The 22,990-nt window shown below is 44.1% G+C and overlaps 1 pseudogene; it reads left to right on the top strand.

The window, feature by feature from the left end:
- The first annotated feature begins 2,249 nt into the window (after window positions 1-2,249).
- Window positions 2,250-22,990, top strand: part of LOC109904936 (ubiquitin carboxyl-terminal hydrolase 32-like) — a 108,912-nt pseudogene continuing 88,171 nt past the window's right edge.

Consider the following 22,990-nt stretch of genomic DNA (forward strand, 5'->3'; position numbering starts at 1 on the left):
CAGTCTATGACTTGGGTGGCTGGGGTCTTTGACAATTTTTAGGGCCTTCCTCTGACACCGCCTGGTATAGAGTTCTTGGATGGCAGGGAGCTCGGCCCCAGTGATGTACTGGGCCGTAAGCACTACCTTCTGTAGCAACTTGCAGTCGGATGCCAAGCAGTTGCATACCAAGCGGTGATGCAGCCAGTCAAGATGCTCTCGATGGTGCAGCTGTAGAACCTTTTGAGGATCTGAGGGCCCATGCCAAATCTTTTCAGCCCTCTTCGCGACTGTGAAAATGTCTTAGTGATTTGGACACCCAAGGAACTTGAAGCTCTCGACCAGCTCCACTACAATTACGTCAATGTGGATAAGGACATGCTTGGCCCTCCATTTCCTGTAGTTCTGTAATCCTTCTTTGTCTTGCTGATGTTGAGGGAGAGGTTGTTGTCCTGGCACCCCATTGCCAGGTCTCTGACCTCCTCCCTTATAGGCTGTCTCATCATCGTTGTGTCTTCGGTAAACTTAATGATGGTCTTGGAGTCATGCACGGCTAAGCAGTCGTGGGTGAACAGGAGGGGACTAAGCATTCACCCCTGAGGGGGGCCCAGTGTTGAGGGTCATCATAGCGAGTATGTTGTTGTCTACCCTCACTACTTGGGGGCAGCCCGTCAGGAGGTCCAGGATCCAGTTACAGAGTCAGAAGTCAAGTGACAACAGTGTAATTTTCCATGTATTGGAAACAAGGGAGGTTTGGTGGCAGCTAAATTGAGGAGGACCGGCTTTTGGTAATGTCTGGAGAGGAGTGAGTGGAATGGTTTCCATGTGTTTGATGTCTTTGCAGCCATTATTATGAGCTTCCTCCCCTCAGCAGCCTCCACTGATTGGAAATAGTTAGATATACCACCAGAGAGATATACTACAAAGCAAGATAGATCTAGTCAGGGTTTTCTAAAGCTAGCCAGCTTCAGTTATCTTCACATTCCAGCTCAGGCTTCATCTGTACTACTGCAGTGGGTTGCTTGTCCATCTGCCGCTAAATCTAGCAGGGTTGTAACTGCGTGTGCATATTACACGCGGCTAGTCGAACGCAGAACTCTTCATTGAGGCAATGCTTAAACATGAATCCATGGGAAAAAACTGTGCCACATTTTCATTTCCCGAAATCAAAATGAAAGCCAAATTGTCTTGCAAATTCATCAGACTATTATGTGATGTAGACTTTTAAAAGTGATGTCTTCATGTGATTGCTTCGGTGTAGTTATCAATGCAAGACCACCTATTTCCCCACTCCTATGGATACAATAATTGTATTAAGACATACAAGAGTTTTGCTGTGCTTGAAGTTTCAAATGCATTTTTTCATTACTAAATGTGCAATGTGATAGCTAATTCAACACACAAGCACGTTTGATTAATAAAATATTTTATCAAACGAAGTGGATGATGATGCAGTCTTTGCGAGAGAGAATCTGATTTAATGTGTCCTCAACACGCGGTTTGGACACTTTATTCCGGATAAATGTAGTTAGCCTGCCTAGGAGCAGGTTAGATCTGAATGATTCGTTGCTATAGAAATTCATTTGACAAATTAAAGGCAAACCACTTTCGTACTACCGGTTATCCCGTTGTTGAACTCAAGAGTTGACCAAAGTTACCTTTGCTAACTCTTCGAACTACATTCGTAGTATAGGCCTCAGATAGGTATACTTTAAAAAAATATATGTTTGTTAATCTTGTTTTGGTGTCAACATTCTTGAGTATTGCTGATCTATGCAAGTGATTAGATATTGTAGATAATCATGTTTAATTACACATACAAGCATGCATACAGCACATACTAGAGAAGTTATTAATTCTAATAGCAAAAATAACGAGTTTATCAAATGCAACGTGGTACAGTATTATTAGACCAATAGTTAAACAAATAACTTTCACTTTTTAGTAGTCTAGACAAGCGTTACTTTATGCAATGCATATTCTGCCAACTTTATGATGAAACATTTTCAACTATATCCACAAGGGGGAGCCAAAGACAAGGACAGCTTTGACAGTTTTACAAAATGGTAACATTGTAGGTTAAAGTAGGACAAGACAGACCCAAAACTGTATTATTGTGTGAAACCATTTGTCAATATAGCGTTGCAAAAAAAAAATGTTACATTGGGGTAAAGCGCTACATAATAGTAACAGCATCTGAAAGCTGGCTGTATTTGATTGTTTATCTCATGCGCATAGACTGTAAAAAGACATATCTGCGCAACCATTTCATGTCAACCAATCAAGTGACCCGAGGAATCCCGATCATGTGACCGTAGCCAGCATGGAGGCGGAGGCGACGAGGGAGGCGACGCGACGAGAGGCGACTAGAGGCGTCGCTCGTTGAAAACACAGCAAGACACATCGCTGGTAACGGATTTCGCAAGAAACGGACAACGGCAACAGGCGCCGTTCATACACTCCACATTTTATTTTCTCACATCTTAGTGAAATGAGGGCAACATGGGTGCCAAGGAGTCAAGGATAGGTTTCCTTTCGTATGACGAGGCCATTAAAAGAGGTAAGCTAACCACGGTAACCGCTAGAGATGGGTTGTCTAGTCAACGAAACGAGAGAGAGTGTCATGCCAAGACCGTGGAACTTGCTTTCTCATGCGGTGGGCATGTTCGATGCAGAGCTGTGTGGATAGCTAGGCTGTGTTGCTTAATATCACAGTCTACACATTGACAAGTTTATTGCTAAGCGAACCGTTCAGGTAGCTGTCAGTGTCAAGTGTTTCAAAACATACTGCCGTCTGGAATCAAAGCATTGAATTTGTGTGTGTGTGTGTGTGTGTGTGTGTGTGTGTGTGTGTGTGTGTGTGTGTGTGTGTGTGTGTGTGTGTGTGTGTGTGTGTGTGTGTGTGTGTAGGCCACACAATATTTGTGATTATGTTGGGAAAATATCGCTCTGGGGATAACGTTAACTACGTGAGTGTGTATCACTGTTTTATCAATCAGGCGCTGCCCACATCAACAAACACAGAGAGAGGGAGTGATAACAAGTTTGATCCGTGACTAACCAACATAACATTCTCTACTTGTGTCTGCTAGATCTCACACGGCATAACCCATCTAGTCTACTGTACGAGTTGATTAGGGACATTTTTTTTTTGTCTTTTTAAATTGATTTATTTATTTACAGTTTTTGAGCCAATCCGTATATAGAGAGAAAGCATGATGTCAGCTGTGTTCTTGCACTAGGCCGGCAGGATGTATTTCTCTCTTCAGATCAGATATTGAGACAATTATCACAAGGGCATTGCAGAGGTTAGACAGGATAAATGTAGCCTCGCTCGTACCAGCCAAAATGTTTAGGATCAAATATTGAATCAATTTGTTATAGTTCTGCGTATCCATCTGTTAGTTTGTTCATTGATGTAAGAGTCGGTTGAATTATCTATCAGGAAGCTCTTGAAAATATCTTATTCGATTAGGTGATACTTTCTGTACTTTGGTCTCTGCAGTCGTAACAACTGAACTTTGTCTGCCAGGATTCATTAGCTAAATGTGTTACACATTGAGTTCTGTCACTGTGACCTCGTATGGTAATGTGCATTTAGACCCATTGCCCTTTACAATTTGTGGTGTAAGGACTGAAGGAGTATATTCCAGTAGTGACCACAGGAAGTTATAGCCTATAGCCTATTTCTGTTTCATATGCTGTTTATTCCTGACGATTAAACTGCATTTGAAAGGTCCACTGATTGCCTGGTCTTTGGAAGGGACTGTTTACCTCATTTAGCTAGTCCCTCCCATCCTCTTTCACTCTACTGTAGGCTTTCAACCAATCACATGTATTTATAAAGTCATTTTTACATCAGCCGATGTCACAAAGTGCTTATACAGAAACCCAGCCTAAAACCCTAAAGAGCAAGCAATGCAGGTGTAGAAGCACGGTGGCTAGGAAAAAACTCACTAGAAAGGCAGGAACCTAGGAAGAAATCTAGAGAGGAACCAGGCTGTGAAAGGTGGCCAGTCCTCTTCTTCTGGCTGTGCCCGGTGGAGATTTTAACAGTACATGGCCATTATGCCCAGATCATTCTTCAGGATGTTCATAGATGACCGACAGGGTCAAACAATAATCACAGTGCATATAGAGGGTGCAAAAGGTCCACGCCTCAGGAGTAAATGTCAGTTGGCTTTTCATAGCTGAGCGTTCAGAGGTCGAGACAGTGTGGAAACAGCAGGACCGAGACAAAGACCGCCGAACAGGTCAGGCTTCCATAGCTCCAGGCAGAACAGCAGAAACTGGATCAGGAGCACAGATTTATTAGATCAGATAGGACTCGCCTACGCTCCCCGGCACAGACTATTTTAGAATAGATACTGGAGACTGAGCCTGGGAAGGTCGGGGGACACTGTGGCCCTGTCCAACGATACCCCCGGACAGGACCAACCAAAGCACAGCCCCAACACCATCAGAGGGAGATCCCACTTACTACCCTGAGACAAGGCTGAGTATAGCCCACAAAGATCTCCTCCACTACACGAGCCTGAGGGGGCGTACAACCGGACAGGAAGATCACATCAGTGACTCAACCCACTATAGTCGTGTATCACAAAAAAACGTAATTTTTTTTTAAATGCATTTTTTTATTTAACTCGGTAAGTCAGTTAAGAACAAATTCTTATTTACAACGACGGCCTACACCGCCCAAACCCGGACGACGCTGGGCCAATTGTGCGCCGCCCTATGGGACTCCCAATCACGGCCTGTTGTGATACAGCCTGAATTCGAACCAGGGTGTCTGTAGTGACGTCTCTTGCACTGAGATGCAGTGCCTTAGACACCCCTCCTAGGCTACATGGTGACATTAGTCACAGCCAAGCATACCTCTGATTCGCATGCTATATGATCATATGTTACAAAGCACACTAAGCCCATGGAATCACCTATATCCTATCTACCGGGTGGTCACAGGACGTGTGGTGGAACTGAAATGAGAGGAAAGGAAATTAGAGCTGTTCTCATGGCGACATAGTGTGGTGTCTGTTGCTTAACAACTAAATGAATCGTACGCTGTGCTTTCTTTTAGCAAAGCAGACGGTCCCGTGTTGATTCTCTCTGTTCTTCCCATTGTAGGAGTCGGAGAACAACTTAGGCTGATCTAGCTGAAGACTTGATCTAGGAGGCCTAGATGTTTACATACACCTTAGCCAAATACATTTAAACTCTGTTTTTTCACAATTCCTGATATTTAATCCTAGTAAAAATTCTGTCTTAGGTCAGTTAGGATCACCACCTTATTTTAAGAATGTGAAATGTCAGAATAATAATAGAGAGAATTATTTATTTCAGCTTTTATTTAATTCATCACATTCCCAGTGCGTCAGGAGTTTACATACACTCAATTAGTATTTGGTAGCATTGCCTTTAAATTGTTTAACTTTGGTCAAATGTTTCGGGTAGCCTTCCACAAGCTTCCCACAATGAGTTGGGTGAATTCTGGCCCGTTCCTCCTGACTTAGCTGGACTCCTTGCTCGCACACACTTTTTCAGTTCTTCCCACACATTTTCTATAGGATTGAGGTCAGGGCTTTGTGATGGCCACTCCAATACCTTAACTTTGTTGTCCTTAAGCCATTTTGCCACAACTTTGGAAGTATGCTTGGGGTCATTGTCCATTTGGAAGACCCATTTGTGACCAAGCTTTAACTTCCTGACTGATGTCTTGAGATGTTGCTTCAATATATCCACATAATTTTCCTGCCTCATGAAGCCATCGATTTTGTGACATGCACCAGTCCCTCCTGCAGGTGTTCTTCGGCTTGCAAGCCTCCCCCTTTTTCCTCCAAACATAACGATGGTCATTATGTACAAACAGTTCTATTTTTGTTTCATCAGACCAGAGGACATTTCTCCAAAAAGTATGATCTTTGTCCCCATGTGCAGTTGCAAACCATAGTCTGGCTTTTTATGCCGGTTTTGGAGCAGTGACTTCTTCCTTGCTGAGCGGCTTTTCAGGATATGTTGATATAGGACTCATTTTACTGTGGATATAAATACTTGTGTACCTGTATCCTCCAGCATCTTCACTAGGTCCTTTGCTACTGTTCTGTTAACAAACTATAGTTTTGGAAAGTTGGTTAGGATATCTACTTTGTACATTTTTCCAACAATTGTTTACAGGCAGATTCTTTCACTTATAATTCACTGTATCACAATTCCAGTGGGTCAGAAGTTTACATACACTAAGTTGACTGTGCCTTTAAACAGCTTTGAAAATTCCAGAAATTGATGTCATGGCTTTAGAAGCTGCTGATAGGCTAATTTTACCTTTTATTTTACTAGGCAAGTCAGTTAAGAACAAATTCTTATTTTCAATGACGGCCTAGGAACAGTGGGTTAACTGCCTGTTCAGGGGCAGGACGACAGATTTTGTACCTTGTCAGCTCGGGATTTGAACTTGAGGCTACCTTGCCGCCCAATTGACATAATTTGGGTCAATTAGAGGTGCACCTGTGGATGTATTTCAAGGCCTGCCTTCAAACTCAGTGCCTCTTTTCTTGACATAATGGGTAAATCAAAAGAAATCAGCCAAGACCTCAGGGAAAAAAATTAGAACATCCACAAGTCTGGTTCATCCTTGGGAGCCATGTCCAAATGCCTGAAGGTACCATGTTCATCTGTACAAACAATAGTACTCAAGTATAAACACCATGGGACCATGCAGCCGTCATACCGCTCAGAAAGGAGACGAACGTACTTTGGTGCGAAAAGTGCAAGAAATTTGTGGAGTGGTTGAAAAACAAGTTTTAATGATTCCAACCTAAGTGTATGTAAACTAGTTTTAATGACTCCAACCTAAGTGTATGTAAACTAGTTTTAATGACTCCAACCTGAGTGTATGTAAACTAGTTTTAATGACTCCAACCTGAGTGTATGTAAACTAGTTTTAATGACTCCAACCTAAGTGTATGTAAACTAGTTTTAATGACTCCAACCTAAGTGTATGTAAACTAGTTTTAATGACTCCAACCTGAGTGTATGTAAACTAGTTTTAATGACTCCAACCTGAGTGTATGTAAACTAGTTTTAATGACTCCAACCTAAGTGTATGTAAACTAGTTTTAATGACTCCAACCTGAGTGTATGTAAACTAGTTTTAATGACTCCAACCTAAGTGTATGTAAACTAGTTTTAATGACTCCAACCTAAGTGTATGTAAACTAGTTTTAATGACTCCAACCTAAGTGTATGTAAACTAGTTTTAATGACTCCAACCTAAGTGTATGTAAACTAGTTTTAATGACTCCAACCTACGTGTATGTAAACTAGTTTTAATGACTCCAACCTAAGTGTATGTAAACTAGTTTTAATGACTCCAACCTAAGTGTATGTAACTTCTCACTTCAGCTCTATGTAGCAGCTAAAATGTTGTCAGTTTTATTGTGAGAAGCACCTTGCTGTACTGTAGGTACTAAACACTGATGTGGATAGGAAGGTGGTGACTTTATGAGTTGACCAACTACTATAGATATGAGTCACACTGGCCCTGTGGTAAGCTAAGCAGAGCAGAGGGGAAACCAGAGCACCCAGGCAGCAGTCAGTCAGGATTTGCGTAAATGATAATCATTGTGTGGAATCAACCTTGACGTATGGAAGATAACGAGGGGAAATCAATTGGTCGTATTTTAATGCAGAGAGAGAGAGAGAGAGAGAGAGAGAGATTTTTCTGTTTCTAAAAAGCTTACGCAAGGAGCAGAGACTGGAGCAGCTGGGTCTGTGCAACTTTTGCATGTCTAAGCAAACTCTGTGGCAACGTAGGAGGAGGATGATGCTTTTCTGAAGGGACTGTATGTAGGCCTCTGCCCAGAAGCTACGTTGAGTCATCATGTCCAATCACCAACTGTACACTTGTGTATTAAAAAAAAGGCACTATATCTGCAACCGGTGGGTATCACATCAGTGTCATGAACCGTGTGTTGTCTTCTAGGTGCAGAGTGCCGTCAGAGCAGGGGGTCAGAGAGGGAATGTGTCATGCAGTAGCTAGCTGTGGAACTGTCTGGGAGCTTTCAGCGTCAGTGGTCGGTTTGACCTCTCTCTCTCTCTCTCTCTCCTTCCGTCTCTTTCTCGCCTCTCTTGTTCTGTTCCTCGATGGTTAATCCAGCAGCCTACTCAGCCTGCCAGGCAGTGCTTTGCATTCACACCTTGTATTGCCTCAGGGCAGACCAATCTGACGACTCCTACTTGTGGTTTTGGGTTATTCACATTTCCCTAGGGTGACCGCAAAGTGTTCCAGAGAAAACAACATTGGGATGGAAACACTGGTGGTGTTTTGGTTAGATGAATGTCAGCTTTCTTTGCATAGCAGCCTGATAGCATTATTAAGAGGTGTTTTGGTTAGATGAATGTCAGCTTTCTTTGCATAGCAGCCTGATAGCATTATTAAGAGGTGTTTTGACATCGGATCATTAGTCATACAGTCCAGCCGTTAGTTTAGGCTACTTGTTGTCATTAATGTACCCATAGTTAACCACCGGACAACTAGGCTACTCATTTACTAGTCTAAGAGTCTGAGGGCAAGGCCAGACTGATCCGTGGAGAACAGACACCAAATTAGAACGGACAAATTTTGGTCAGAGTGTGAAACGTATAAATGGCTCTCTTTTTTAATTGGTTAACCGGATGGTTACGTACAGTTGAAGTAGGAAGTTTATGTACACCTTAGCCAAATACATTTCAACTCAGTTTTTCACAATTCCTGAATTGAATCCTAGTAAAAATTCCCGGTCTTAGGTCAATTAGGATCACCACTTTATTTTAAGAATGTGAAATGTAGATTTCAGCTTTTTATTACTTTTATCACATTCCCAGTGGCTTAGAAGTTTTACAAACACTCAATTAGTATTTGGTAGCATTGTCTTTAAATTGTTTAACTTGGGTCAAATGTTTCGGGTAGCCTTCCACAAGCTTCCCACATTAAGTTGGGTGAATTTTGGCCCATTCCTCCTGACAAAGCTGGTGTCACTGAGCCTGCAAACCTGACCTCCTTGCTCACACACTCTTTTTTTCAGTTCTGCCCCCAAATTTTCTATAGGATTGAGGTCAGGGCTTTGTGATGGCCACTCCAATACCTTGACTTTGTTGTCTTTAAGCCATTTTGCCACAACTTTGGAAGTATGCTTGGGGTCATTGTCCATTTGGAAGACCCATTTGCGACCAAGCTTTAACTTCCTGACTGATGTCTTGAGACGTTGCTTCAATATATCCACATAATTTTCCGTCCTCATGATGCCATCTATTTTGTGAAGTGCACCAGTCCCTTCTGCAGCAAAGCACCCCCTCAACATGATGCTGCCACCCCCGTGCTTCACAGTTGGGATGGTGTCCTTCGGCTTGCAAGCCTCCCCCTTTATGCTCCAAACATAACAATGGTCATTATGGCCAAACAGTTCTATTTTTGTTTCATGAGACCAGAGGACATTTCTCCAAAAAGTACAATCTTTGTTCCCATGTGCAGTTGCAAACCATAGTCTGGCTTTTTTATGGCGGTATTGGAGCAGTGGCTTCTTCCTTGCTGAGCTGCCTTTCAGGTTATGACGATATAGGACTCGTTTTACTGTGGATATAGATACTTTTGTACCTGTTTCCTCCAGCATCTCCACAAGGTCCTTTGCTGTTGTTCTGGGATTGATATGCACTTTTCGCACCCAAGTACATTCATCTCTAGGAGACAGAACGCGTCTCCTTCCTGAGCGGTATGACGGCTGTGTGGTTCCATGGTGTTTATACTTGCGTACTATTGTTTGTACAGATGAACGTGGTGCCTTCAGGCGTTTGTAAATTGCACCCAAGGATGAACCAGACTAGTGGAGGTCTATAAATGTTTTTCTGAGGTCTTGGCTGAGTTCATTTGATTTTCCCATGATGTCAAGCAAAGAGGCACTGAGTTTGAAGGTAGACCTTGAAATACATCCACAGGTACACCTCCAATTGACTCAAATGATGTCAATTAGCCTGTCAGAAGCTCATTTAAACTTTTTTGTTTTGTTTTTTGTCTGTGAAACTGTATTTCAACGTACGACTCCCATTGAGAAAGCTTTGGAAATCATGGATAAGGATAAAATCAAGGGGCCAGTCTGGCCTTAGTCCCTGTCTCTCTTCCTGGAGTGCTGCCTAAAGTCAGTCTGGCCTTAGTCCCTGTCTCTCTTCCTGGAGTGCTGCCTAAAGTCAGTCTGGCCTTAGTCCCTGTCTCTCTTCCTGGAGTGCTGCCTAAAGTCAGTCTGGCCTTAGTCCCTGTCTCTCTTCCTGGAGTGCTGCCTAAAGTCAGTCTGGCCTTAGTCCCTGTCTCTCTTCCTGGAGTGCTGCCTAAAGTCAGTCTGGCCTTAGTCCCTGTCTCTCTTCCTGGAGTGCTGCCTAAAGTCAGTCTGGCCTTAGTCCCTGTCTCTCTTCCTGGAGTGCTGCCTAAAGTCAGTCTGGCCTTAGTCCCTGTCTCTCTTCCTGGAGTGCTGCCTAAAGTCAGTCTGGCCTTAGTCCCTGTCTCTCTTCCTGGAGTGCTGCCTAAAGTCAGTCTGGCCATAGTCCCTGTCTCTCTTCCTGGAGTGCTGCCTAAAGTCAGTCTGGCCTTAGTCCCTGTCTCTCTTCCTGGAGTGCTGCCTAAAGTCAGAACTGTCTCTTGAACTTGTGTATTTGCATTAGAGGTCGACCGATTATGATTTTTCAGCGCCGATACCGATTAATCGACCGTTTTTTGTTTGTAATAATGACAATTACAACAATACTGAATTAACTTATTTTAACTTAAAATAATACATCAATAAAAATCAATTTAGCCTCAAATAAATAATGAAACATGTTCAATTTGGTTTAAATAATGCCAAAACAAAGTGTTGGAGAAGAAAGTAAAAGTGCAATATGTGCTATGTAAGAAAGCTAACGTTTAAGTTCCTTGCTCAGAACATATGAAAGTTGGTGGTTCCTTTGAACATGAGACTTCAATATTCCCAGGTAAGAAGTTTTAGGTTGTAGTTATTATAGGAATTATAGGACTATATTAACCTTTGACTATTGGATGTTCTTATTGGCACTTTAGTATTGCCAGTGTAACAGTATAGCTTCCGTCCCTCTCCTCGCTCCTCCCTGGGCTCAAACCAGCAATACAACGACAACAGCCACCATCGAAGCAGCGTTACCCATGCAGAGCAAGGGGAACAACTACTAGAAGGCTCAGAGCAAGTGATGTTTGAAACGCTATTAGCACGCGCTAACTAGCTAGCCATTTCACTTCGGTTACACCAGCCTCATCTCGGGAGTTGATAGGCTTGAAGTCATAAACAGCGCAGTGCTTGACGCACGACGAAGATCTGCTGAAAGTGCTGTTTGAATGAATGTTTACGCGCCTGCTTCTGCCTACCACCGCTCAGTCAGATACTTAGATACTTGTATGCTCAGTCAGCTTATATGCAACGCAGGACACGCTAGATAATATCTAGTAATATCATCAACCATGTGTAGTTAACTAGTGATTATGATTGATTGTTTTTTATAAGATAAGTTTAATGCTAGCTAGCAACTTACCTTGGCTTACTGCATTCTCGTAACAGGCAGTCTCCTTGTGGAGTGCAACGAGAGAGAGGCAGGTCGTTATTGCGTTGGACGAGTTAACTGTAAGGAGGCAAGATTGGATCCCCCGAGCTGACAAGGTGAAAATATGTCGTTCTGCCCCTGAACGAGGCAGTTAACCCACTGTTCCTAGGCCGTCATTGAAAATAAGAATGTGTTCTTTACTGACTTGCCTAGTAAAATAAAGGTATACATTTTTTGTTTGTTTTTCTGCAAATCGGCGCCCAAAAATACCGATTTCCGATTGTTATGAAAACTTGAAATCGGCCCTAATTAATCGGCCATTCCGATTTAATCGGTCGACCTCTAATTTGCATGCAGCCAGGCAGTCACTACAGTAGGGCTGTCCCCCCCCCCCCCGACTAAAATAAATCTTGGTCGGCCAAGATGTTCTTTTGACCAATCACCTTTTTTAAACGTGTATTTTTCCATATATATATATTTTTTTTATTGATTCAACTATATCCACTAAGCTTGTCTGATGCTGCAAACTGTTTAATGAAGTAATTAAGACACAAAAATGACTAGACGGAGTCCGACTGGGCTCAGACTTGCGGCTCTGTGTTTATAAAAAACAGTGAGGAGAGGAGTGTGACTAGCACCCGTTGTCGCTCTCTCCTCCCTACTGCAGTGACCGCCATAGAGCATCAAGTGTTTCTCTCTCTCCACCCCGCCTCAGCGACTGCCATAGAGCATCAACAGTGTTTATCTCTCTCTCCTCCTTGCCTCAGCGACTGCCATAGAGCATCAACAGTGTTTATCGCTCTGTCTCTCTCCTCCCTGCTTCAGCGACTGCCATAGAGCATCAACAGTGTTTATTGCTCTGTCTCTCTCCTCCCTGCCTCAGTGACTGCCATAGAGCATCAACAGTGTTTATCTCTCTCTCCTCCCTGCCTCAGTGACTGCCATAGAGCATCAACAGTGTTTATTGCTCTCTCTCTCCTCCCTGCCTCAGTGACTGCCATAGAGCATCAACAGTGTTTATCTCTCTCTCCTCCTTGCCTCAGTGACTGCCATAGAGCATCAACAGTGTGTATTGCTCTGTCTGTCTCCTCCCTGCCTCAGTGACTGCCATAGAGCATCAACAGTGTTTATTGCTCTGTCTCTCTCCTCCCTGCCTCATCGACTGCCATAGAGCATCAACAGTGTTTATCTCTCTCTCCTCCCTGCCTCAGTGACTGCCATAGAGCATCAACAGTGTTTTTCCGCTCTGTCTCTCTCCTCCCTGCCTCAGTGACTGCCATAGAGCATCAACAGTGTTTATCTCTCTCTCCTCCCTGCCTCAGCGACTGCCATAGAGCATCAAGTGTTTATCTCTCTCTCCTCCCTGCCTCAGTGACTGCCATAGAGCATCAACAGTGTTTATCTGTCTCCTCCCTGCCTCAGCGACTGCCATAGAGCATCAACAGTGTTTATTGCTCTCTCCTCCCTGCCTCAGTGACTGCCATAGAGCATCAACAGTGTTTATTGCTCTCTCCTCCCTGCCTCAGTGACTGCCATAGAGCATCAACAGTGTTTATCTCTCTCTCCTCCCTGCCTCAGTGACTGCCATAGAGCATCAACATTGTTTATCTCTCTCTCCTCCCTGCCTCAGTGACTGCCATAGAGCATCAACAGTGTTTATCTCTCTCTCCACCCTGCCTCAGCGACTGCCATAGAGCATCAACAGTGTTTATTGCTCTCTCTCTCCTCCTTGCCTCAGCGACTGCCATAGAGCATCAACAGTGTTTATTGCTCTGTCTGTCTCCTCCCTGCCTCAGTGACTGCCATAGAGCATCAACAGTGTTTATCTCTCTCTCCTCCTTGCCTCAGTGACTGCCATAGAGCATCAACAGTGTTTATCTCTCTCTCCTCCTTGCCTCAGCGACTGCCATAGAGCATCAACAGTGTTTATCTCTCTCTCCTCCTTGCCTCAGCGACTGCCATAGAGCATCAACAGTGTTTATTGCTCTGTCTGTCTCCTCCCTGCCTCAGCGACTGCCATAGAGCATCAACAGTGTTTATTGCTCTGTCTGTCTCCTCCCTGCCTCAGCGACTGCCATAGAGCATCAAGTGTTTATCTCTCTCTCCTCCCTGCCTCAGTGACTGCCATAGAGCATCAACAGTGTTTATCTCTCTCTCCTCCCTGCCTCAGCGACTGCCATAGAGCATCAACAGTGTTTATTGCTCTGTCTGTCTCCTCCCTGCCTCAGTGACTGCCATAGAGCATCAACAGTGTTTATCTCTCTCCTCCCTGCCTCAGCGACTGCCATAGAGCATCAACAGTGTTTATCTCTCTCTCCTCCTTGCCTCAGCGACTGCCATAGAGCATCAACAGTGTTTATTGCTCTGTCTGTCTCCTCCCTGCCTTAGCGACTGCCATAGAGCATCAACAGTGTTTATTGCTCTGTCTGTCTCCTCCCTGCCTCAGCGACTGCCATAGAGCATCAAGTGTTTATCTCTCTCTCCTCCCTGCCTCAGTGACTGCCATAGAGCATCAACAGTGTTTATCTCTCTCTCCTCCCTGCCTCAGTGACTGCCATAGAGCATCAACAGTGTTTATTGCTCTGTCTGTCTCCTCCCTGCCTCAGCGACTGCCATAGAGCATCAACAGTGTTTATTGCTCTGTCTGTCTCCTCCCTGCCTCAGTGACTGCCATAGAGCATCAAGTGTTTATCTCTCTCTCCTCCTTGCCTCAGTGACTGCCATAGAGCATCAACAGTGTTTATCTCTCTCTCCTCCTTGCCTCAGCGACTGCCATAGAGCATCAACAGTGTTTATCTCTCTCTCCTCCTTGCCTCAGTGACTGCCATAGAGCATCAACAGTGTTTATCTCTCTCTCCTCCTTGCCTCAGCGACTGCCATAGAGCATCAACAGTGTTTATCTCTCTCTCCTCCTTGCCTCAGCGACTGCCATAGAGCATCAACAGTGTTTATCGCTCTGTCTGTCTTTTTCTTAAGCTGTAACATAATTACAGCCATTTCTGACTGAAAAGTTATCTTACCAAAATCACTCATTTTGTTTAGGAAAATATATTCCCTGTTGCCTCAACCCTTTGCTCTCTTTACGTGACACATGTATGTATTTGCATGCACGTGAACAATAGGGTCTGACCTATATAGCATATCATAAATTGGTTATAACAAACTCTGAACACCGTAAAACACGTGACAGCAAAATGGATGCAGAGGACGTGACAAATAAACTGTTTACTGGTTGCCCAGGAGGTAAAGGGGAAGTTGTGGAAAAATACCACAAGAGTAAGGAAAAGGTAAGGAACAAGCTGCATATTATTATGTGTGACAAACAGGAAGGAAGCTGCATATTATTATGTGTGACAAACAGGAAGGAAGCTGCATATTATTATGTGTGACAAACAGGAAGGAAGCTGCATATTATTATGTGTGACAAACAGGAAGGAAGCTGCATATTATTATGTGTGACAAACAGGAAGGAAGCTGCATATTATTATGTGTGACAAACAGGAAGGAAGCTGCATATTATTATGTGTGACAAACAGGAAGGAAGCTGCATATTATTATGTGTGACAAACAGGAAGGAAGCTGCATATTATTATGTGTGACAAACAGGAAGGAAGCTGCATATTATGCAAACAGGTGCTGTTAAATAACTGATACTTTTTCTGACCGTTTTGAACAATGTAAAAGACACTAAAACAATTATAAAACCTGTTATTACAGCAAAGACTAAAAAAACAGTCGCATTTATTCACGAAATGGAACAGTTTAGGCCTATTTATTGTTACTCTAATTATTCAATGGTCGCTTTATTTTAAAACTGAAATGGTTGATTGCATTTCAGATCATGAATGACTCTGATGACATGAACGAATAAATGATTGATTCATACAGTAGCTTAACTAAGTTACAGGATGTGTTCTGAGGCCTGCAGTTCGATGGTGGTTATACAAGGCTGCTATACTAAGCCTACTAATGATGATGACATTACTTATAACAATAAGGAGATCAAGGAAAAATGTTTATTATAAATGTAATTTATTTATAAATAATACCAGTGAGACTGGTCTAATGGAAAATGGTGTAAAGCCTTTTATTACAGCATAGTAAAGATTAAAAACTTTAATTTGTGAAACAGTTTATCCAACGTGTTGTGTGAGGCTTAGAGCTCACGGATTCAGTAGGCTATTAAACAAACACTGAAACAGGCAACAGAAGCAGGATCTGTCTTACTTCTGTTATATATATATATATAGATAGATGAATTTTAACAGTTAGGTTATTGATTATAGACCTAACTGCTCGACTAAAGAAATATCGATAGGCTGTTGGTTTATCGACCAAACAGTCGACCAAATGGGGTCAGCCCCGACACTACAGGTTTGGTTTTTCAGGTCCGGCTCCAGCCCCAGCCCCATGCCATGTCACTCTCCCTCTCAGCAGACAGGCTTGTGATACTTCAGGATGCAGCCAGCCAGCCCCATGCCATGTCACTCTCCCTCTCAGCAGACAGGCCTGTGATATTTGAGATTTTTTAAAGTAGCACACTCTTGGCATTCTCTCAACCAGCTTCATGAGGTAGTCACCTGGAATGCTTTTACAACAGTCTTGAAGGAGTTCCCACATATGCTGAGCACTTGTTGGCTCCTTTTCCTTCACTCTACAGTCCAACTCATCCCAAACCATCTCAATTGGGTTGAGGTCGGGTGATTGTCACCTGATTTAAAAATAAAAAAATGTACAATTTATTTGACCTTTATTTAACTAGGCAAGTCAGCTAAGAACAAATTCTTATTTTCAATGGTGTTCTAGGAACTGTGGGTTAACTGCCTGTTCAGGGGCAGAACGACAGATTTGTACCTTGTCAGCTCGGGGATTTGAACTTGCAACCTTTTCGTTACTAGTCCAACACTCTAACCACTAGGCTACCCTGCCGCCCCAGATGCAGAACTCCATCACTCTCCTTCTTGATCAAATAGCCCTTACACAGCCTGGAGGTGTGTTTTGGGTCATTGTCTTGTTGGGGGAAAATAAAATGGGATGGGATGGCGTATTGCTGCAGAATGCTGTGGTATGCTGTGGTAGCCTGGTTAAGTGTGCCTTTTTGAATTCTAAATAAATCACTGACAGTTTCACCAGCAAAGCACACCTCCTCCTCCATGCTTCACGTGGGAACGACACATGCTGAGATCATCAGTTCACCTACTCTGCGTTTCACAAAGACACTTCGGTTGGAACCAAACATCTCAAATTTGGACTCATCAGACTAAAGGACAGATTTCTACTGGTCTAATGTGTTTCTTGGCCCAAGCAAGTCTCTTCTTCTTATTGGTGTCCTTTTAGTAGTGGGTTCTTTGCAGGAATCAGGCCTTCATGGTCAAATTGCTGCAGTCTCCTCTGAACAGTTGATGTTGAGATGTCTGTTACTTGAACTCTGAAGTGTTTATTTGGGCTGCAATCTGAAGTGCAGTTAATTGCCAATTTCTGTGACTGGTAACTCTAATGAACTTAGCCTCTGCAACAGAGGTAACTCTGGGTCTTCCTTTCCTGTGGCGGTCCTCATGAGAGCCAGTTTCATCATAGCGCCTGATGGTTTTTGCGACTGCACTTGAAGAAATGTTCAAAGTTCTTAGGAAATTTTCCAGATTGACTGACCTTCATGTCTTAACGTAATGATGGACTGTTGTTTCCCTTTGCTTATTTGAGCTGTTCTTGCCATAATATGGACTTGGTCTTTTACCAAATAGGGCTATCTTCTGTGTACCAACGCTACCTTGTCACAACACAACTGATTGTCTCAAACGCATTAAGGAAAGAAATTCCACAAATGAACTTTTAACAAGGCATTTCAATTAACAGATGTGCATTCCAGGTGACTACCTCATGAAGCTGGTTGAGAGAATGCCAAGAGTGTGCAAAGCTGTCATCGTGTGTGTCCCTCAAGCCGACACTACGACAGCCCTCAAGGAACTTCACTGGACTTTATGCAAACTGGAAACCATATATCCTGAGGCTGCATTTATTGTAGCTGGGGATTTTAACAAAGCACATTTGAGGAAAACGCTGCCTAAATTCTATCAGCATATCGACTGTAGTGCTCGCGCTGGAAAAACACTCGACCATTGCTTACCTGTCAACTTCTGGGATGCGTACAAGTCCCTCCCCCGTCCTCCTTTTGGCAAATCTGACCACAACTCCATTTTGCTCCTCCCTTTCTATAGGCATTAACTCGAACAGTTAAGGACTATTCAACACTGGTCTGACAGAATCCACTCTTCAAGATTGTTTTGATCACATGGACTGGGATTGGGTGACTGATTTCATCAAGAAGTGTATAGGAGATGTTGTACCCACTGTGACTATTAAAACCTTCCCTAACCGGAAACCGTTGATAGGTGGCAGCATTTGAGCAAAAACTGAAAGCGCGAACCACCGCATTTAACCAGGGCAAGGTGACTGGGAATATGGCTGAATACAAACAGTAGTCATTCCCTCCGCAAGGCAAACAGGCAAATTGTCAGTATAGAGACAAAGTTGAGTCGCAATTCAATGGCTCAGACACGAGACATATGTGGCAGGGTCTACAGACAATCACGGACTACAAAAGGAAAACCACCATCTTGCTTCTGGACAAGCTAAACACCTTCTTTGCTCGCTTTGAGGATAACACAGTGCCACCGACGCGGCCTGCTACCAAAGACTGTGGGCTCTCCTTCTCCGGGGCCGATGTAAGACATTTAAACGTGTTAACCCTCGCAAGGCTGCCCGCCCAGACAGCATCCCTAGCCGCGTCCTCGGTGCATGAGCAGACCAGCTGGCTGGTGTGTTTACGGACATATTCAATCTCTTCCTATCCCAGTCTGCTGTCCCCACATGCTTCAAGATTGCCACCATTGTTCCTGTACCCAAGAAAGGTAAAGAAACTGCCCCGTAGCATTCACTTCTGTCATCATGAAGTGCTTTGAGAGACTATCCTTGACTATGCTACGGGCAGTTTCTTTACCTTTCTTGGGTACAGGAACAATGGTGACAATCTTGAAGCATGTGGGGACAGCAGACTGGGATAGGAAGAAATTGAATGTGTCTGTAAACACACCAGCCAGCTGGTGTGCTCATGCACCGAGGACGTGGCTAGGGATGCTGTCTGGGCGGGCATAATATCACCTCCACCTTACCTGTCACCCTAGACCCACTTCAATATGCTTACCGCCCTAATAGGTCCACAGACGATGCATCTCCATCACACTGACTTATCCCATCTGGACAAGAGGAATACCTATGTAAGAATATTGCTATCGACAATATCTCTGCACTCAACACCATAGTACCCTCTATGCTCTTCTTTAAGCTTGAGGCCCTGGGTCTGATCCCTGCCCTGTGCAATTGGGTCCTGAAGGGCCCCGGGTGGCGAAGGTAGGAAATAACATCTCCACTTCACTGATCCACAGCATGGTCCCCACAAAGGTGCGTTCTGAGCCCTCTCCTGTACTCCCTGTTCACCCACGACTGTGTGGCCATGCACGCTTCCAACTCAATCATCAAGTTTGCAGATGACACAACCGTAGTAGGCTTGTTTACCAACAACGACGAGACAGGCTACAGGGAGGAGGTGAGGGCTCTGGGAGTATGGTGTCAGGAAAATAACCTCACTCAACGTCAACAAAACAAAGGAGATGATTGTGGACTTAAGGAAACAGCAGAGGGAGCACCCCCGGGACCAAAGTGGAGAAGGTGGAAAGTTTTAAGTTCCTCGGCATACACATCACTGAAACTGAATTGGTCCACCCACACAGACAGTGTGGTGAAGAAGGCGCAACAGCGCCTCTTCAACCTCAGGAGGCTGAAGAAATGTGGCTTGTCACCTAAAACCCTCACAAACTTTTCCAGATGCACAATTGAGAGCATTCTGTCAGGCTGTATCACCGCCTGGTATGGCAACTGCACCGCCCACAACCGCAGGGCTCTCCAGAGGGTGGTGCAGTCTGCACAACGCATCACCTGGAGCAAACTACCTGCCCTCCAGGACACCTACAGCACCTGATGTCACAGGAAGGCAAAAAAGATCATCAAGTACAATAACCACTTGAGCCACTACCTGTTCACCCCGCTATCATCCAGAAGGCGAGGTCAGTACAGGTGCATCAAAGCTGCGACCGATAGAAGCTGTTTTTCCAGTCAATCTCAAGGCCATCAGACTTAAATAGCCATCACTAGCACAGAGAGGCTGCTGCCTACATACAGACTTGAAATTGTTGGTCACTTTAATAAAGGGAACACTAGTCACTTTAATAATGTTTACATATTTTGCGTTACTCATCTCATATGTATATACTATACTATTCTACTGTATCTTAGTCTATGCTGCTCTCTTATTCTTAATTCCATTCCTTTACTTAGATGTGTGTGTATTAGGTATTTGTTGTGAAATTGTTAGATATTACTTGTTAGATATTGCTAATCTGTCGGAACTAGAAGCACAAGCATTTCGCTACACCCGCATTAACATCTGCTAAACACGTGTATTTGACCAATAACATTTGATTTGATGTGAATGTCAGTTGTCCACGGCGCATGTGTTTTTGTTGGTTGGGGGGAGAATCGGCTCCATTGTTCCTCCAGTGATGAATGGTGGCCCACTGGACCACTGCAGTTAATGTGGCCTAGTGTCCAAGAATACAACCGTTACGTCACAGCATCGCAACAATACCACTAGTGTTAGCCACAACGCAATCCTCTTTGTTTTTCTCTATCTGCAACCATTTTTACTATTATTTAACCAAGTCATTGGTGTTAAATCATTACGGCCCCATCTGACACTTTTAGAGAAATGTAATGAATTCGAGTGTTTTGTTACATGGTTCCTGGGTCTGTTTAGTTACTATTGAGAGAGCTGGGGATTCCAAACGCTTTCATATACAGAATCCACAAAAGCAATACCCTTAACCTCCCAAAATGTCCGATTTTCTAATCCTCTCAGGCGGTAAGGGGTGAAACAAAGCTTGGTTGGGGCGTAGCCTAATCATTGAATTAAACATAGTAGTTACATGCCCTGCCCTGCCTTGTTCCAGGCTCCCGCCCCTCGCCCCCCTCCTTAGCGATGGGCACTGCACTACTGCATCGTGATTGACTGCGTTGCCATGGATCTAACTGGTGTGTCTGGCACCGGCTATGCTGGGAGGTCCATTCATTAAAATCTGTGTCGCTGTTAAGATTTGAGCGAGCAGCGAGACCATGGCCTGAGGTTTAGTGGTGTAAAGGTGCTCTGAATGCAGGCAAGATAATGAGCTCTTAAATGTGACTGGACCCGTAGTAGATCCATGGTTTATTATGACACACGCACACACACACATCAGGGGCCACTAGCGGTGACCTGAATGAACATTTGGATAGTGTTTTAAAAAATTAAAAAATAAATTCTCTCCTCAGAATTAAAGAAGGACAAAATTCTAGATAAGTGTTTGGTACGTGGTTGCTTGAAGTATGCTAGAGCAGCGCGGTAGAATCCCAAACAAACCCCAACCTCCAGCCCTTTACTCTCAAGATGTCTATCCTTCCAGCGAGAGAAGCTAGTGTAATTGAAAGCCTGTTGAAGGCTGAAGCAGCCAGGTGATTTTTCTGCGGCTGTCATTTCAAAGTACTGTCTTGTGTGGTGTGTGTGTGTGTGTGTGTGTGCGTGTGTGCGTGTGTGCTCTTCAAACCAGTTCAAATGGCTTTCCACCACGTGTTATTTGTAAGCTTTTGACACTGCTGAAATCCTCTGCTTTTAACAGATTCCTTAGATTATACTGTCATCACTTGTCAGCAGAGGAGAAGACAAAAACAACCTGCAATACTACCAGTCACCATGTCTTTAGTATAGGTTAGGCCAGATGTAGTTCAGGACCATGGCGTTAGGTTAGGCCAGATGTAGTTCAGGACCATGGCTTTAGTATACGTTAGGCCAGATGTAGTTCAGGACCTTGCTTTAGGTTAGGTTAGGCCAGATGTAGTTCAGGACCTTGGCTTTAGTATAGGTTAGGCCAGATGTAGTTCAGGACCATGGCTTTAGTATAGGTTAGGCCAGATGTAGTTCAGGACCATGGCTTTAGGTTAGGCCAGATGTAGTTCAGGACCATGGCTTTAGTATAGGTTAGGCCAGATGTAGTTCAGGACCTTGGCTTTAGTTTAGGTTAGGCCAGATGTATTTCAGAACCATGGCTTTAGTATAGGTTAGGCCAGATGTATTTCAGGACCATGGCTTTAGTATAGGTTAGGCCAGATGTAGTTCAGGACCATGGCTTTAGTATAGGTTAGGCCAGATGTAGTTCAGGACCATGGCTTTAGGTTAGGCCAGATGTGGTTCAGGACCATGGCTTTAGGTTAGGTTAGGCCACATGTAGTTCAGGACCATGGCTTTAGGTTAGGTTAGGCCACATGTAGTTCAGGACCATGGCTTTAGTATAGGTTAGGCCAGATGTAGTTCAGGACCATGGCTTTAGGTTAGGCCAGATGTGGTTCAGGACCATGGCTTTAGGTTAGGTTAGGCCACATGTAGTTCAGGACCATGGCTTTAGGTTAGGTTAGGCCACATGTAGTTCAGGACCATGGCTTTAGGTTAGGTTAGGCCACATGTAGTTCAGGACCATGGCTTTAGGTTAGGTTAGGCCACATGTAGTTCAGGACCATGGCTTTAGGTTAGGTTAGGCCACATGTAGTTCAGGACCATGGCTTTAGGTTAGGTTAGGCCACATGTAGTTCAGGACCATGGCTTTAGGTTAGGTTAGGCCACATGTAGTTCAGGACCATGGCTTTAGGTTAGGTTAGGCCACATGTAGTTCAGGACCATGGCTTTAGGTTAGGTTAGGCCACATGTAGTTCAGGACCATGGCTTTAGGTTAGGTTAGGCCACATGTAGTTCAGGACCATGGCTTTAGTATAGGTTAGGCCAGATGTATTCTAGGCTCCCCTACCTCCTCTACACTCTAACCACTAGGCTACCCTATCTCCTCTACACTCTAACCGCTAGGCTACCCTATCTCCTCTACACTCTAACCGCTAGGCTACCCTATCTCCTCTACACTGTAACCGCTAGGCTACCCTGCCACCTCCACACTCTAACCGCTAGGCTACCCTGCCGCCTCTACACTCTAACCACTAGGCTACCCTGCCGCCCCAGCCTAAAGGATTCCTTACCCAAAGCAAAACGAGTGAGTGAGCGAGACATTTTACTCCATCTATCCTGCATTTGTTTTAATGACAACATCCTTCTACAGCAGCAGGTCATCTACGATAGGGGCTAGGATGGGAATATGCTGAGACTGAGCTTGTCTGTGTGAATATATGCAAATGAGCCTTGTTTAATTGACCCCTGACGACCCTAGAGGACTCGGGAAGAGTGGGAGATGGAGATGTGGGAGAGGGAGATGGAGAGAGGGAGATGATGCTGGTATTATTTTCAAAACATCCG

The sequence above is a fragment of the Oncorhynchus kisutch genome, linkage group LG15, assembly GCF_002021735.2.
Source record: "Oncorhynchus kisutch isolate 150728-3 linkage group LG15, Okis_V2, whole genome shotgun sequence".
NCBI classification, from domain to species: Eukaryota; Metazoa; Chordata; class Actinopteri; order Salmoniformes; family Salmonidae; genus Oncorhynchus; species Oncorhynchus kisutch.